The 17,248-nt window shown below is 46.3% G+C and overlaps 1 non-coding gene across 1 annotated transcript; it reads right to left on the bottom strand.

The window, feature by feature from the left end:
- Nucleotides 1-3,774: 3,774 nt before the first annotated feature.
- Nucleotides 3,775-3,941, bottom strand: LOC134989947 (U1 spliceosomal RNA). The gene has a single exon (XR_010194911.1). It is a non-coding gene; the product is annotated as a U1 spliceosomal RNA (small nuclear RNA).
- Nucleotides 3,942-17,248: the final 13,307 nt, after the last annotated feature.

Here is a 17,248-nt window from a genome sequence, read left to right on the forward strand (position 1 = left end):
GCTTCAGAGGATGGAGGAGCAGCAAAAGGCCATTCAAGCCTATACATCTACCCACGATATAGACAAAGGAGGGGGAATGCACCTGACTCAAGCGCAGTGGAGAATGATTTCAACGTTGTGTAAGGTTCTGCAACCCTTTGAACTTGCCACACGTGAAGTCAGTTCAGACACTGCCAGGCTTTTGCAGAAGAAGCTGGAGACATTGAAGGAGGAGCTAAAACAGAGCGATTCCGCTAGGCATGTGGGACTTGTGGATGGAGCCCTTAATTCGCTTAACCAGGATTCAATCTGTTGAAATCAGAGCAATACATTTTGGCCACCGTGCTCGATCCTAGATTTAAAACCTACATTGTATCTCTCTTTCCGGCAGACACAAGTCTGCAGAGGTTCAAAGACCTGCTGGTGAGAAAATTGTCAAGTCAAGCGGAACGTGACCCGTCAACAGCTCCTTCTTCACATTCTCTCGCAACTGGGGGTGCAAGGAAAAGGCTAAGAATTCCGAGCCCACCCGCTGGCGGTGATGCAGGGCAGTTTGGAGTGAGTGCTGACATCTGGTCCGGACTGAAGGACCTGGCAACGATTACTGACATGTCGTCTACTGTCACTACATATGATTCTGTCACCTTTGAAAGAATGGTGGAGGATTATATGAGTGACCGCATCCAGGTAGGCACGTCAGACAGTCCGTATGTATACTGGCAGGAAAAAGAGGCAATTTGGAGGCCCTTGCACAAACTGGCTTTATTCTACCTAAGTTGCCCTCCCTCCAGTGTGTACTCCAAAAGAGTGTTTAGTGCAGCCGCTCACCTTGTCAGCAATCGGCGTACGAGGTTACTTCCAGAAAATGTGGAGAAGATGATGATCATCAAAATTAATTATAATCAATTCCTCCGTGGAGACATTTACCAGCAATTGCCTCCAGAAAGTACACAGGGATCTGAGATGGTGGATTCCAGTGGGGACGAATTAATAATATGTGAGGGGGGCGATGTACACAGTGAAAGGGGTGAGGAATCGGAGGATGATGAGGTGGACATCTTGCCTCTGTAGAGCCAGTTTGTGCAAGGAGAGATTGATTGCTTCTTTTTTGGTGGGGACCCAAACCAACCAGTCATTTCAGTCAGCCGTGTGGCAGACCCTGTTGCTGAAATGATGGGTTCGTCAATGTTTTTCTTTTCAATCTAAGCCCCTGCAGTTTTCTGTAAGAATCTGCTTCGCTATGATGATCAACAAGTCACAAGGGCAAACACTCAGGGCTGGAGGTGTAGATCTTAGGACCAGCTGCTACAAGCATGGCAAAGGTGTCACTATCATTGGTGACACCCAGAGAGGCAGCGAGGGAGATTGTAATGCAGTGCGCGCAGATAAGCAGCGCAATGGTAAAAAGGAGGCATGGTCTCATAGGTAGGGGTGTGGCCTGTTTTCCTGAATCTCCATTTTGTTGCTCCGGGTATCCCGGGGGTTGAGTGCTGCACCCGGGGACTAGTGTGTGAGTGGTGCTGGCTCCTGCACAGTGACAGAAACTGGGTGTTGCACGTAATGTTACAGTGAAACACCCATATTCTGTCACTGAAGACGAGCCGGCACTTTGGTGTCACCCCCCTTGGCGGGTGACACTCGGGTGTGGGCCGCAACCCCGTTGTGATGCCACTGACCCATGGGAAGCTTTACGTGGCTTACCCATGTGTTAGTAGCCCCAAGCATCTTTTGTGTTAGTCCCTGAAGAAAAACTTCAAATATTTACAAATACATTTTGTAATCAATGGGCCTAATTCAGTAAGGATTGCAAATTCTGCTAAGTAACAGAATTTGCAATCCTTTGGTTCGCATGCTGGGGCCACCCAGCATGCCGCCTCCCTTCTTGACCACGCTGAAATTGCAGTCTCAGTGCAGTTCAGCGTGATCATAAAAAATGGGTTAGCCTCCTGTTGGTGCAGACTGTATGTGTGCGCAGGAAGCCGCCACCATTTTTGTGATCGCAGCTGCTGCATGTGATGTCATGCAGCAGCTCTGACCACGCCTCCTGTTTCTCCGTTGCCGACCCCATTTTGTAGCCCTGCCCATGCACCGCTCCATCTCCGACTTGGAAATGGATTGTTGCTGCCCCCCCCCCAGCACCGATTGACAGTCAGAAGCGATCGCATTATCTGCGGGGTGCCGCAGAAAATGCAGGCGCATGCGTATGCTCTTAGCAATTTTTGCAGTTGGATTGCTTATTGCGATTGCAATCCAACCTGAATCAGGCTCTATTACCTATCACAATGCACTGCGGGTAGTACAAAATGGGGTTAATATAAGAGAAAACCCCCCCAGAGCTGTGCTCCTTAACTGTCCCTGGTGGCTAGTGGAGCGGCTGCCCAGTAATCAGTGTCCACGCCAGTGCGCACATGGCCCACCCCCTACAGCCACGCTGGATCACGGTATAGTGTGGGCACAGAAGTCCCTTACCTCCCTTTCATCAGCGGCCTCGTGATCCCGGAGGGCGGTGTGTGTGTGACTGACCTTAGGAAGAAACCGGAGCCTCCGCTGCAGTGACCCAGCAACCAGGGCACGGGAGTATACTGCGCCGCTGGGAGTGATGGAGCTGTAGTAAAGATGTCTATTAGACCTAACCTGCTGCAGCCCTTGTAGATTCTTATAAAAAAAAGTTCTTCTTTTCTTGTCAAAATTAATAGCTAAGAATAGGCTGCCTGAGGCAGCCCCCTGTTAAGTGGCCTGCTACTGAAGGCACCAACTACAAACTGAGCTCCCTGTTCATGGAAGCGAGGTTATAGAGCAGGGGGCGCTGAGCATCTTGGGAACAGTCAAAAGCTTTGAGCCTGTTGGTGCCTCAGATCAAGATCCTACTCTACACCCCAATGTGAATCCTTGTGGAGTCCAGTGTACCCCACAGAAGAAATGAATGTGTCACACCCATTGGCAGCAACATTAGAATAGCTGCTGATGGGCACAATTGAGAAAGGAAGGGGGGAAAACATTTGAATCCAGCACATATATGTAATTTGAATATGTAATTTGTACCTTCCTACTTTAAAATGTAATGGATGAACCTCACCCTGTGAGAACTATCTTCATGATCAAGAGATCTCATACGCAAGAAAAGCATGTGTTGGGATAGGGCTGTGGAGGGCGGCTGCTCGAGCACACCCCCGTCAAGTTAAGGAGATTCAACTGAGGAAGCACAAGGGAACTCTTGTCTGGGGACAACAACTGCAGGGAGACCACATCTTTTCAGATGAAAATGAGAGGGCGGAAGGCTGCCTAATACTGAAGCACCCTCAAACATCAAACCATATGCAACAACTAGTACAAGCATTCCTGGGGAAAGGTCTGCAGCAGACGGATTTGCATACGGTGATGTCATCCAAGCAGTGGGCCAAAGTTGGCTGGAACCCTCATCTGCATATGAAAAGAGAAAAGGGGCGCTTGGATGACCCCTAGTTCGCATTGAACACCCCCCACCCTCCTTTGGTGTGGGGCTCATGTTGGCCATGCCCCAGCCCCTGAAGCATTCAAGCTGATTTCTTGCAGCAGCTGGGCACTGTAACAGCTCCAGAGCTGCTCTGTAAGGCAAATAAAAGGGTGTGGGCCCTGCAACACCACCTGTAGTTCGCATTGTGCGTTGGAAGGCACAAAGTAAGCAGACGGGAGAAGTCAGGATAGTGCGCAAGGGCATAGAAGGGAGGGGCTCAAGAAAAGAGAAGTGGAAACAGACAGCAAACTAGGCGGGAGAGTGACCTGAGACAATGAGATCTAAATTATACCAGAGCCAACCAGGGGAAAGCACAAATGCAGTCCCCCCCCCCTACCACAAATTATGCAGTCGAGATTCCCACATTTGGGGAAATCACAGAGGTCAGCATACCCAGAATGCAATGAATGAACCTCACCCTGGGAAAACAATCTTCATGACCATGGAATCACCTAAGCAAAATAAGTATGATTTGAGATAGGGCTGGGGAGGGCCGCTGCTCAGGCACACCTCCGTCAAGTAAAGGAGATTCAACTGAGGCAGCACAAGGGAACTCTCATCTGGGGACAACAACTGCAGGGAGAACACATTTTCAGACGAATGTGTGAGGGAAGAAGGCTGCCTAATACTGAAGCACCCCCCAAACAACAAACCAAATGCAACAACTAGTGCAAGCATTCCTGGGGGAAGGCCTGCAGCAGATGGATTCGCATATGGTGATGTCATCCAAGCAATGGGTATAGTTGGCTGCAACCCTCGTCTGCATATGAAAAGAGAAAATGGTCACGCAGGGCATGGCGGCCTTTGTGGGGTTGCGCTTGGATGACCCCTAGATCGCTTTATACACCCCCATCAGTGTGGGGCTCATGTTGGCCATGCCCCAGCCCCTGAAGCATTCAAGCTGATTTCTTGCAGCAGCTGGACCCAGTAACAGCTCCAGAGTTGCTCTACAAGACAAGTAAAAGGGTGTGAGCCATGCAGCACCACCTGTAGTTTGCATACACACATATATAGGACAGCATCTCTTATATGCCCCAGGGGCAATAAAATAGTATCCTTATCTAGAGTATCCGTCCATGCCGCTACAGCACTACACATACACACCCAGGCCGACGCAATTGCCGGTCTGAGTAAGGTACCTGAATGTGTATAAATGGACTTCAGGGTAATCTCCTGTTTGCGGTCAGCAGACTCTTTGAGGGTAGCCGTATCCTGGGACGGGAGGGCTAACTTCTTGGATAAGCGTGTTAATGCTTTGTCCACCCAAGGGGAGGATTCCCATCGTAACCTATCCGTTGATGGGAAAGGATACGCCATAAGAATCCTTTTGGAAATCTGCAGGAGATTCCCAAGCTTTTTCACATAACTCGTTCAGCTCGTGTGAGGGGAAAAGGTTACCTCAGGCTTCTTTCCCTTGTACATATGTACCCTCTTGTCAGGGATAGGGGGCTCCTCTGTGATGTGCAAAACATCTTTTATTGCCATAATCATATATCAAATGTATTTTGCCAATTTTGGCTGTAACTTTGCATCATCGTAATCGACACTGGAGTCAGAATCCGTGTCGGTATCTGTGTCAACAATCTGGATAGTGGGCACTTATGAGACCCTGACAGTCCCTGCGACATAGGATCAGGCATGGGTTGAGACCCTGACTGTCCCAAAGCTTCAGCCTTGTCTAATCTTTTGTGCAATGAGTTTACACTAGCATTTAAAACATTCCACATATCCATCCAATCAGGTGTCGGCGGAGACACCACATTCATTTGCTCCCGCTCCTCTCTAATATAGCCTTCTTCCTCAGACATGTCGACACACGCGTACCGACACACCACACACACAGGGAATGCTTTTACTGAAGACATTTCCCCCACAAGGCCCTTTGCCAAAGCTGGCCCTAACCAATATGATGCCCTAGGCAAGATTTTGCCTGGTGCCCCCTAGCACCACCGCTGGTTCCGCCTCTGACCTTGCACCTCTTTCCCAGCACCATCAACCCTCACCCATAACAGTACTTATTTTGGTGTTTGTACCCCCTATATTTTAAACAGGAACAGTTCGCACATTTGGCGCACAGTCCAAAAAGGGGTGTGTTTTTGCTGGCAATGGGCATGTCCACACAATAGTACCCCCAATTAAAATTCCGCCACACAGTACTGCAATTTTATTCACATTTGATCACGCGATAGTGTCCATAATTCACATTACATCCCACAGTAGTATTACTTTACCTTATAAACGTTACTTCTCACAGTAGTGCTCCGTATTCACATTACATCACACTGAATTGCTCCTTATTTACATTACACCACACCCTATTGCTCTTTATTCACATTAGACGACACAGTAAATGCCCTTTCTATACGCAACGCTACATATTAGAGCACCTTATACACATAATGCCACACATTAGTAATGCATTTATACACATAATTCCACACAGTAATGCCCCTTACACATATGAGACACATCACTAATGTCCTTATAAACATAATGCGTCTTACACATTATGACAACCTTTATTAATGCCCTTTTACACATAATGGCCCTCATTCCGAGTTGTTAGCTCGCAAGCTGCTTTTAGCAGCATTGCACACGTTAAGCCGCCGCCTACTGGGAGTGAATCTTAGCTTATCAAAATTGCGAACGAAAGATTAGCAGAATTGCGAATAGACACTTCTTAGCAGTTTCTGAGTAGCTCCAGACTTACTCGACAACTGTGATCAGTTCAGTCAGTTTCGTTCCTGGTTTGACGTCACAAACACACCCAGTGTTCGCCCAGACACTCCCCCGTTTCTTCAGACACTCCCGCGTTTTACCCAGAAACGGCAGCGTTTTTTCACACACACCCATAAAACGGACAGTTTCCGCCCAGAAACACCCACTTCCTGTCAATCACACTACGATCAGCAGAACAAAGAAAAAACCTTGTAATGCCGTGAGTAAAATACCTAACTGCATAGCAAATTTACTTTGCGCAGTCGCAGAGCGAACATTGCGCATGCGCAATTAGCGGAAAATCGCTGCGATGCGAAGAAAATTACCGAGCGAACAACTCGGAATGACCACCCTTGCGCATGCGCAATTAGCGGAAAATCGCTGCGATGCGAAGAAAATTACAGAGCGAACAACTCGGAATGACCACCAATGTCCCTTACACATATGCCGCACATTATTAATGCCCTTATACACATAATGACACACATAGTGCCCCTTACACATATGTTGCACATTATTAATGCATTTTTACATGACACACATAATGCTCCTTACTCATATTCCGAACACTACTGCACAATCAACCCACTCACATGCACACAGCACTCACACTGCCACTAACACTGTGACCTCTGCCTCTGCTTGGATACAGATGTGTCCTCATAAATCTTGCCTCAATGCTAACGTTGGGGCACCTTTTTTTTATTAAAATGCATCTTATTTGCATTGCTATGTTGTTAGGATGCACACGCAGCTTCTGCCGATTAAAATGATATGCAGCACGCCTATATACTGTGTGAGACTGTGGCTGTATCTGCATATGAAATGCTACACACAGAATATAGGCATGCCGCATATCATTTTAATCAGCAGAAGTTGCTGATGCCCCTAGGCATATCAAATGCCCTAGGCAATTGCCTAGTTTGCCTATGCCTATGGCCGGCTCTGCCCTTTGGAGAGACAGAGAGAGAGTATGCCAGCACATACCCCAGCGCTATATAACCCAGGAATAGCACAGTAACTTAATGTTTGCACAGTAGCGCTGCTGTAAGTAATTTGCGCCAAATTATGTGCCCCCCCCCCCTCTCTTTTCAACCCTCTTGTCTACCGTGGTATAAGCAGGGGAGAGTCCGGGGAGCTTCCTCTCAGCGGTGCTGTGGAGAAAAAATGGCGCTGGTGAGTGCTGAGGGAGAAGCCCCGCCCCCTCGGCGGCGGGCTTCTGTCCTGCTTAAACTGTACAATTGGCGGGGGCTCATACATATATACAGTGCCCAGCTGTATATATGTTATATTTCTGCCAAAAAGAGGTTTATATTGCAGCCCAGGGCGCCCCCCCTGCGCCCTGCACCCTTACAGTGACCGGAGTATGTGAGGTGTATGGGAGCAATGGCGCACAGCTGCAGTGCTGTGCGTTACCTCAATGAAGATCATGAAGTCCTCTGCCGCCTCTGAAGTCTTCTTTTCTTCTCATACTCACCCGGCTTCTATCTTCCGGCTCTGCGAGCGGGACGGCGGCGCGGCTCTGGGACGGACGGCGAGGGTGAGATCCTGCGTACCAATCCCTTTGGAGCTAATCCCTTTGGAGCTAATGGTGTCCAGTAGCTTAAGAAGCAGGACCTTGCAACTCGGAGAGTAGGGCTGCTTCTCTCCCCTCAGTCCCTCGATGCAGGGAGTCTGTTGCCAGCAGTGCTCCCTGAAAATTAAAAACCTAACAAAATACTTTCTGTCAGAAAGCTCAGGAGAGCTCCTGAAAAGCACCCAGTCTCCACTGGGCACAGTATCAAACTGAGGTATGGAGGAGGGGCATAGAGGGAGGAGCCAGTGCACACCCAGAACTAAAGTCTTTCTTAAAGTGCCCATGTCTCCTGCGGAGCCGTCTATCCCCATGTTCCTTACGGAGTCCCCAGCATCCTCTAGGACGTTAGAGAAAATAGGATTTTAATACCTACAGGTAAATCCTTTTCTCTTATTCCGTAGAGGATGCTGGGCACCCGTCCCAGTGCGTACTGTGTCTGCAGTTATTAAATGGCCCTTAACTCCAGAACATTTATGTGGAGACAACTTTCCCGACTTGACCATCTTCCTTGGACGTTTTCCCCCTGTGTGACTGCTCCCCAGCCTCGGAGGGTTGCATCCATGGTCCCTAGGATCCAGTCCTGGATCCCGAACCTTCGCCCCTCTAGGAGGTGAGAACTGTGCAGCCACCAATGGAGTGAGATTCTGGTCTTGGAAGACAGGATTATCCTCCGGTGCGTGTGTAGGTGGGATCCGGACCACTTGTCCAACAGGTCCCACTGGAACACTCTGGCATGGAACCAGCCAAACTGAATGGGCTCGTAGGCCGCAACCATCTTACCCAGCAACCAAATGCATTGATGGATTAACACTCTTGCTGGTTTCAGAATTTGTTTGACCAGACTCTGGATCTCCAGAGCCTTTCCACTGGAAGAAAACCTCTTCTGTGTCCAGTATCACTCCCAAAAACAACAACCGCGTCATTGGGACCAACTGCGATTTTGGCAAGTTTAGGAGCCAACTATGTTGTTGAAGAACTGTCAGGGAGAGTGCAATGTTTTGCACTAACTGGTCCCTGGATTTCGCCTTTATCAAAAGATCATCCAAGTACGGGATAATTGTTACTCCTTGCTTGCGATCACCCTGGTGAAAATCCTCAGAGCCGTGGACAGACCAAACGGCAATGTCTGAAATTGGTAATGACAATACTGAATTGCAAACCTCAGGTAGCTTGATGCAGAGGCTAAATGGGAACATGTAAGTAGGCATCCTTTATGTCTACCAAAACCATGAAATCTCCTTCCTCCGGACTGGAGATCACTGCACTGAGAGATTCCATCTTGAAATTTAATTTCCTTACGTAGAAATTGAGGGATTTCAGATTTCAGATTGGTCTGACTGAGCTGTCCGGCTTAGGGACCACGAAGAGGCTTGAATAAAAACCTGCTCCCTGCTGACTAAAGCCGATTTGAACAATCGGTGAGGGGGAACGTCTTGAAACCCCAGTTTGTACCCTTGGGACACTATTTGTAAAACACACGAGTCCATGTCCGAATGAATCCAGAACTGACTGAAGAGTTTTAGACGTGCCCCCACTGGTGCGGGCTCCTGCAAGAGAGCCCCAGCGTCATGCGGTGGATTTGGCAGAAGCAGAGGATGATCTCTGCTCCTGCGATCTTGAAGAGGATGCAGACCTCTTCCCTCTTCTCCTTCCTCTACCTGCAAAGAAAGGGGAATCTTAACTTCTTGCATATCTATTGGGCCGAAATGACTGCATCAGATAATGATGCGTCTTCATCCGTTGGGAGGGAACATAGGGCAAGAAGGTTGACTTACCTGCGGGAGCTGCCGAGATCAAATTAACTAGGCAGTCACCAAACAACGCTTCACCTTCATAGGGAAGGGACTCCCTTTCTTCTTGGAGTCAGCATCAGCATTCTCTTGGTGAATCCACAATGCCCTCCTATCCGAGACTGCCATGAAATTGGCCCGTGAACTCAAGAGTCCTATATCCCTTGCAGTCTCACGTAAGTATGCTGCAGTGTCCTTGATATGATACAACGTAAGGAGTATCCCATCTCTCCAAGGTATCTATATCGGATGACAAGGTATTCGACCAATTCTTGAATACTACTACTCACCCATGCACATGTAATGGCAGGTCTAAGTAATGTACCCTTGGTTACATAACTAGAAATAATGTAGCTTCCTGCATACGATCCGCTGGATTTGTGACAGGGCCCCGTGCAGAACAGGGGGTGACTCCCACTTTATTCTGTCCGCGGCGGGAAATGAATAAACAACCAGAATCCTTTTGGGGATTTGAAACCATCTTGTCGAGCTGGCCCAGACTTTCTCAAACAGAGATGGAGGAACGTTACATCAGCTTTCATTATATATCTATATATACATACATATAGACCCCTTTGTCAGGAACAGCAGGGTCTTCAGTGATTTTAATATGTCCTTAATATCCACAATCATGTACTGAATGCTCCTTGCCAATATTGGATCTAATCAGGAAACATTATGGTCGACATAGGAATCAGTATCCGTGTCAGTATCAGTGTGTAGTAACTGGGCAAAATAACATTTTTGCGACCCCGCGGGGCATGAGGGAAAAGAAACATAGCCATGAACATCACATCTATTCTCTACGTCTGTGTCTGGGACACAGATTTATCCAACCTTACTCTGATATTACTGAAACTTTTACCCAGTCAGTTATTGGTGGTGCCAACAGGGCCACCATCATATGTCTGCATTCCTGATATAGTTTCCTCTTGGGAAAAACATTCAGCCATCGACATGTTGACACACATGTACCAAGTACCCACAGACACATCGGCTTATGGGGGACAGACCGTCAGTAAATCTGTCAGAGGGACACAGAGGATTTTTCAGCTCACAATCCAGCGCCAAAAGTACACAGTCTGGGAAATAATAAACTCTATAGTGATAGACTTGTAATGCTCTAAAGATGTTCTGGTGAGGTGAGGAAGAAGCCCCGCTACTGTAATGGCGCGTATCTGTCCTGCTCAGAAATAATTAATTACGCTAGCGGGGTAAGGACAGTGCCCAGGCACTAATGTCCACTTTTTCCAGCCTTTTGTGAGGAATTTATGCTGCCCAGGGTGCCCCCCCCCCCCGTGCCCTGCACCCTGCAGTGCCTGTGTTTGTGTGGGAGCATGGCGCGCAGCGTTCCGCTCGCTGCTCGGTACCTCAGAATGCCATCACTGGAGAAGAAGTCTTCTGTTCTTCTGCTACTCACCTGTCTTCTGGCTCTGTAAGGGGGTGACGGCAGGCTGCGGGAGTGTGCATCTAGGCGTACCCAGCGATCATCACCCTCAGGAGCTAATGGTGTCCTGTCAGCCTGAAGCAGAGCTATTGAACTCACTAGAAGTTGGTCATACTTCTCTCCCCTAAGTCCCACGAAGCAGGGAGACTGTTGCCAGCAGCCTCCCTGAAAATAAAAAAAACTAACAAGTCTTTTCAGAGAAACTCAGTAGAGCTCCCCTGTAGTGCATCCAGTATCACTGCGCACAATACTAAAACTGGAGTCTGGAGGAGGGGCATAGAGGGAGGAGACAGTTCACACCCTTTGAAAGTCTTAAAGTGCCCATGTCTCCTGTGGATCCAGTCTATACCCCAAGGTTCTTAATGTGACCCCAGCATCATCTAGGACGTATGAGAAAACAAATAACGCACACATGAGGAGGAGAGAACTAAGGAAGCTATAAGGAGAAGAGGGGAGGGGGGGTTGAAAGGTAAGGTAGTAAAGGCATATTGGATAAACTACAACCTTATACATATTCATTAATGTACCAGTAGTTAGAAGTAGAAGAGCTCTAACAGAAACCACAAAGCTTATCTAAAGCCACACCACACTGGATATGCCCAATCTCATTTGATTTTTGAAGCAAAGCAGTATTGGACTTTGTTAATACATGGATGGGAGACTGCTTGGTAGTATCAGATTCTTTAGGTGTTTTTAAACTACCAACACCATTTTCTTGGTACATTCAATTTTTACATGTATTCTTTTATGTACCAGAAGTTAGAAGTAGAAGAGCTGTAATAAAAACCACCAGCTCATCTACAGCCACAGCACACTGGATTTGCCCAATCTCTCCTGATCATGGAAGCTGAGCAGTGTTGGTCCTGGTTTTAGTACTTGGATGGGAGACCACCAGGAAATACCAGGAGCTGTGTGTATTTTTACAATACTAACACCGTTCTCTTGATGCATTCCATTTTGAAACATTGGGGCAGATCTATTAAGCCTGGTGAACTGATAAAGTGCAAGGTGATAAAGTACCAGCCAGTCAGCTCCTAACTGTCATTTTTCAAACCCAGCCTGTGACATGGCAATTAGGAGCTGATTGGCTGGTACTTTATCACCATGCAAATTATCATTTCACCAGGTTTAATAAATCGTCCGCTTACTCATTTATGTACGAGTAGTTAGAAGTAGAAGAACTCTAACAGAAACCACTAAGCTCATCTACAGCCACACCACACTGTATATGCCCAATATCACCTGATTTTAGGCCTGGTTTGTTCTTGGATGTGAGACCACCTGGGAATACCAGGTGCTGTAGGTAGTTTTATACTACCAACACCGTTCTCTTGATGCATTCTATTTTGAAACTTATTCATTGATGTACCAGTAGTTAGAAGTAGAAGTTAGAAACAGCAAAAATCATCTACAGCCGCATCACACTGGATATGTCCAATCTCATCTGATGTTGGAAGCTAAGCAGTGTTGTGCCTGGTTAGTTTTTGGATTTCAGGTCCTGCCTTCTGGTTTGGCCACGGCACCTCGGAAATTCACCAAGGTCATGGCCGTGATGACGACCCTTCACCATCGGTGGACCAGGGAGGAATCTCTCCTCCCGATAAACATTCTGGAATTGCAGGCAGTGTTCAATTCATTGACACTGGCCCTGCCTCTAGTACAGAACAGGCCTGTTCAAGTACAATCGGACAACGCCACCACGGTAGTGTACACAAATCATCAAGGCGGCACTCGAAATTGCATAGCAAAGCTGGAAGTATCAAAAATCCTCAGTTGGGTAGAACGTCATCTGCCAGCAATATCGGCAGTGTTCATTCCCGGAGTCCTCAACTGGGAAGCGGATTTCCTCAGTCGTCAGGACGTTCACGCTGGAGAGTGGAGAGGCCGCAGCAGAAATGTCTGCACTGGTGTCAGTAGGTGACTGAGGCAGGGATGACTGGGAGATAGTGGGTGACTGAAGCATGTATGAGTGGGAGATAGTGGGTGACTGAGGCCGGGGTGACAGAGATAGTGGGTGACTAAAGCAGGGGTGACTGGTATAGTGGGTGACTGAGGCAGGGGTCGCAGGTATAGTGGTTAACTGAGGCAGCGGTGACTGGGAGATAGTGGGTAACTGGGGCAGGGGTGACAGGGAAAGTGTGTGACTCAGGCAGGGGTGATAGGGAGATAGTGGGCAGCAGATCACTGCCTTGCTGACAGCAGCACATCCCTGCTTCACTGACAGCAGCACATCCCTGCCTCACTTATAGCAGCACATCCCTGCCTTACTGACAGCAGCAGATCACTGCCTCACTGACAGCAGCAGATCACTGCTTCACTGACAGCAGCACATCCCTGCCTCACTGGCAGCAGCAGATCCCTGCCTCACTGGCAGCAGCAGATCCCTGCCTCACTGGCAGCAGCAGATCCCTGCCTTACTGACAGCTGTATATAGGGCCTAATTCAGACCTGATCTCTGCTGTGCATATTCACACAACAGGAGATCAGGTCTGAAGTGTGTGTGTGTGCTGGTGCCGCAGTGCACCGGCACATGCCAGAGATGCGATCAGCATCTCTGCCCAGTGAGCGCCTCTGCCAACACATACTTATCTTGCATATGAGATCTCTTGATCATAAAGATAGTTCTCACAGGGTGAGGTTCATCCATTACATTTTAAAGTAGGAAGGTACAAATTACATATTCAAATTACATATATGTGCTGGATTCAAATGTTTTCCCCCCTTCCTTTCTCAATTGTGCCCATCAGCAGCTATTCTAATGTTGCTGCCAATGGGTGTGACACATTCATTTCTTCTGTGGGGTACACTGGACTCCACAAGGATTCACATTGGGGTGTAGAGTAGGATCTTGATCTGAGGCACCAACAGGCTCAAAGCTTTTGACTGTTCCCAAGATGCTCAGCGCCCCCTGCTCTATAACCTCGCTTCCATGAACAGGGAGCTCAGTTTGTAGTTGGTGCCTTCAGTAGCAGGCCACTTAACAGGGGGCTGCCTCAGGCAGCCTATTCTTAGCTATTAATTTTGACAAGAAAAGAAGAACTTTTTTTATAAGAATCTCCAAGGGCTGCAGCAGGCTAGGTCTAATAGACATCTTTACTGCAGCTCCATCACTCCCAGCGGCGCAGTATACTCCCGTGCCCTGGTTGCTGGGTCACTGCAGCGGAGGCTCCGGTTTCTTCCTAAGGTCAGTCACACACACACCGCCCTCCGGGATCACGAGGCCGCTGATGAAAGGGAGGTAAGGGGCTTCTGTGCCCACACTATACCGAGATCCAGCGTGGCTGTAGGGGGCGGGCCGTGTGCGCACTGGCGTGGACACTGATTACTGGGCAGCCGCTCCACTAGCCACCAGGGACAGTTAAGGAGCACAGCTCTGGGGGTTTTTCTCCTATATTAACCCCATTTTGTACTACCTGCACTGCATTGTGATAGGTAATAGAGCCTGATTCAGGTTGGATTGTAATCGCAAAGAGCTGCGCATTGGAAAATTCAGGGCTATGCCGTGTAGATGATGGCCTAACAGGAGGCTTTAAAATTTTCTTTCTAGTTTCCTTCGTTTGGTATTTTAAAGCCTCCTGTTAGGCCATCATCTACACGGCATAGCCCTGAATTTTCCAATGCGCAGCTCTTTGCAAAAGAGAGATATTGGCAAGGAAAAGCTGTCTTGTACCTTTGCATTTTTCTCCCAAACGAAGGACACTAGAAAGAAAATTTTAAAGCCTCCTGTTAGGCCATCATCTACACGGCATAGCCCTGAATTTTCCAATGCGCAGCTCTTTGCAAAAGAGAGATATTGGCAAGGAAAAGCTGTCTTGTACCATTGGATTTTTCTCCCAAACGAAGGACACTAGAAAGAAAATTTTAAAGCCTCCTGTTAGTGCTTCATCTACACGGTATAGCCCTGAATTTTCCAATGCGTAGCTCTTTGCAAAAGAGAGATATTGGCAAGGAAAAGCTGTCTTGTACCTTTGCATTTTTCTCCCAAACAAATGTAGTTTGTTTTTGTCAATTACCATTTTAATAATAGGGTAAAAAAAATTAAGTAGATTTTTGAAAGAAAACAATACTGTCAATATACTATTAAAACAAATTAAAATGGTAAAAGTTATTGTACTTTAAGAAAACATAAAAGAGCTAACATATCAATCCCAGTTTTGGATTACTTTAATTAACAAAAAAAATGCATATAGCAGAGGATAGTTTCAATCTGCCTACCTCTGGGTAATGGGCCCAGCATGCTTCCATTGCAGTACTCTGCTGCACATGTAAGTGCAAGAGATCCTAAAGCACTCACTCATCATGGGAAAGTACCAATGTGTTTCTTCGTTGGTTGATGGAAGAAACATCTTAAAAAAACTCTCCAGATTATTGACTTTTTAAAGTTTTTCTAGGAAAAGTTTTAGATGTATGCTTATTAGCCTTTGTCAGTAGGTACTTTTTGCGAAGTGTCTCTGTGGCGCAATCGGTTAGTGTGTCCGGCTACTAACCAAAAGGTTGGTGGTTCAATCCCACCCAGGGACGTAATTGACCTTGTTATCAGATTTTGGTGATCTTTAAGTAGACAAGTCAAAATTTCAAACCCCCTGTTATGGTGTAGGGTACCTGGCCTTTTCTGATGTAATCAGAGTTAGATTTGATTCAGTGATTTAATAAAAACAGCTAGGAAGCACAATTTAGCAGTGGGTTGCAGAGAAAAAGAAATATGCTGGCAAAAAAAATCCAATTGAGTGATTAAACAGCTCTTCATTTTCTGGCTTTATTTTTATGCTAACAAATTTGTTCTCTGAAAAGTGTCCACAAAGCCAAGTCTCTGATTAACACCTTTGTAGGGATGGTTTTTCACCTATTACTAAATTAAATTTGCTTCATTGGAAAGGCAGCAAGATGCATCCTCATTTCAATGTCTACTGAAATAATACGGGTTGACACCAGGAAACATTAACGCCACTGCATCCTTGCTGCTTTCTCATGTAGAAGTCTGTTTAATGTGAAAACAAGGTGATATCTAATTAGCACACAGGTAAGGAATTAAGAAAATCTTTATTTAAGGGTGAAGATGTTTCTCACAAAATCGTTGCCCCAATGCATCATTGAAATTCAAGCTGGAAAGATGATTTTAATATATCACTTGTACATTTTGTATTGCTCTTCTGGTGACAATGTAGTTTGTTTTTGTCAATTACCCTTTTAATAATAGGGTAAAGAAAATGAAGTGGATTTTTTAAAGAAAACTATACTGTCAATATACTATTAAAACAAATTAAAATGGTAAAAGTTATTGTACTTTAAGTAAAAATAAAAGAGCAAAAATATCAATCCCAGTTTTGATTACTTAAATTAACAAAAAAAAATGCATATAGCAAAGGATAGTTTCAATCTGCCTACCTCTGGGTTATGGGCCCAGCATGCTTCCATTGCAGTACTCTGCTGCACATGTAAGTGCAAGAGATCCTGAAGCACTCACTCATCATGGGAAAGTACCAATGTGTTTCTTCATTGGTTGATGGAAGAAACATCTTACAAAAACTCTCCAGATTATTGACTTTTTAAAGTTTTTCCAGGAAACGTTCTAGATGTATGCTTATTAGACTTTGTCAGTATATACTTTTTGCAAAGTGTCTCTGTGGCGCAATCGGTTAGTGTGTCCGGCTACTAACCAAAAGGTTAGTGGTTCAATCCCAACCAGGGAAGTAATTGACCTTGTTTACAGGTTTTGGTGATCTTTAAGTAGACAAGTCAAAATTTCAAACCCCCTGTTATGGTGTAGGGTACCTGGCCTTCTCTGATGTAATCAGAGCTAGATTTGATTCAGTGATTTTATAAAAACAGCTAGGAAGCACAATTTAGCAGTGGGTTGCAGAGAAAAAGAAATATGCTGGCAAAAAAAATCCAATTGAGTGATTAAACAGCTCTTCATTTTCTGGCTTTATTTTTATGCTAACAAATTTGTTCTTTGAAAAGTGTCCACAAAGCCAAGTCTCTGATTAACACCTTTGTAGGGATGGTTTTTCACCTATTACTAAATTAAACTTGCTTCATTGGAAAGGCAGCAAGATGCATCCTCATTTCAATGTCTACTGAAATAATACAGGTTGACACCAGGAAACATTAACGCCACTGTATCCTTGCTGCTTTCTCATGTGGAAGTCTGTTTAATGTGAAAACAAGGTGATATCTAATTAGCACACAGGTAAGGAATTAAGAAAATCTTTATTTAAGGGTGAAGATGTTTCTCACAAAATCGT

This window comes from Pseudophryne corroboree, unplaced genomic scaffold, assembly GCF_028390025.1.
Source record: "Pseudophryne corroboree isolate aPseCor3 unplaced genomic scaffold, aPseCor3.hap2 scaffold_1132, whole genome shotgun sequence".
Lineage (NCBI taxonomy): Eukaryota > Metazoa > Chordata > Amphibia > Anura > Myobatrachidae > Pseudophryne > Pseudophryne corroboree.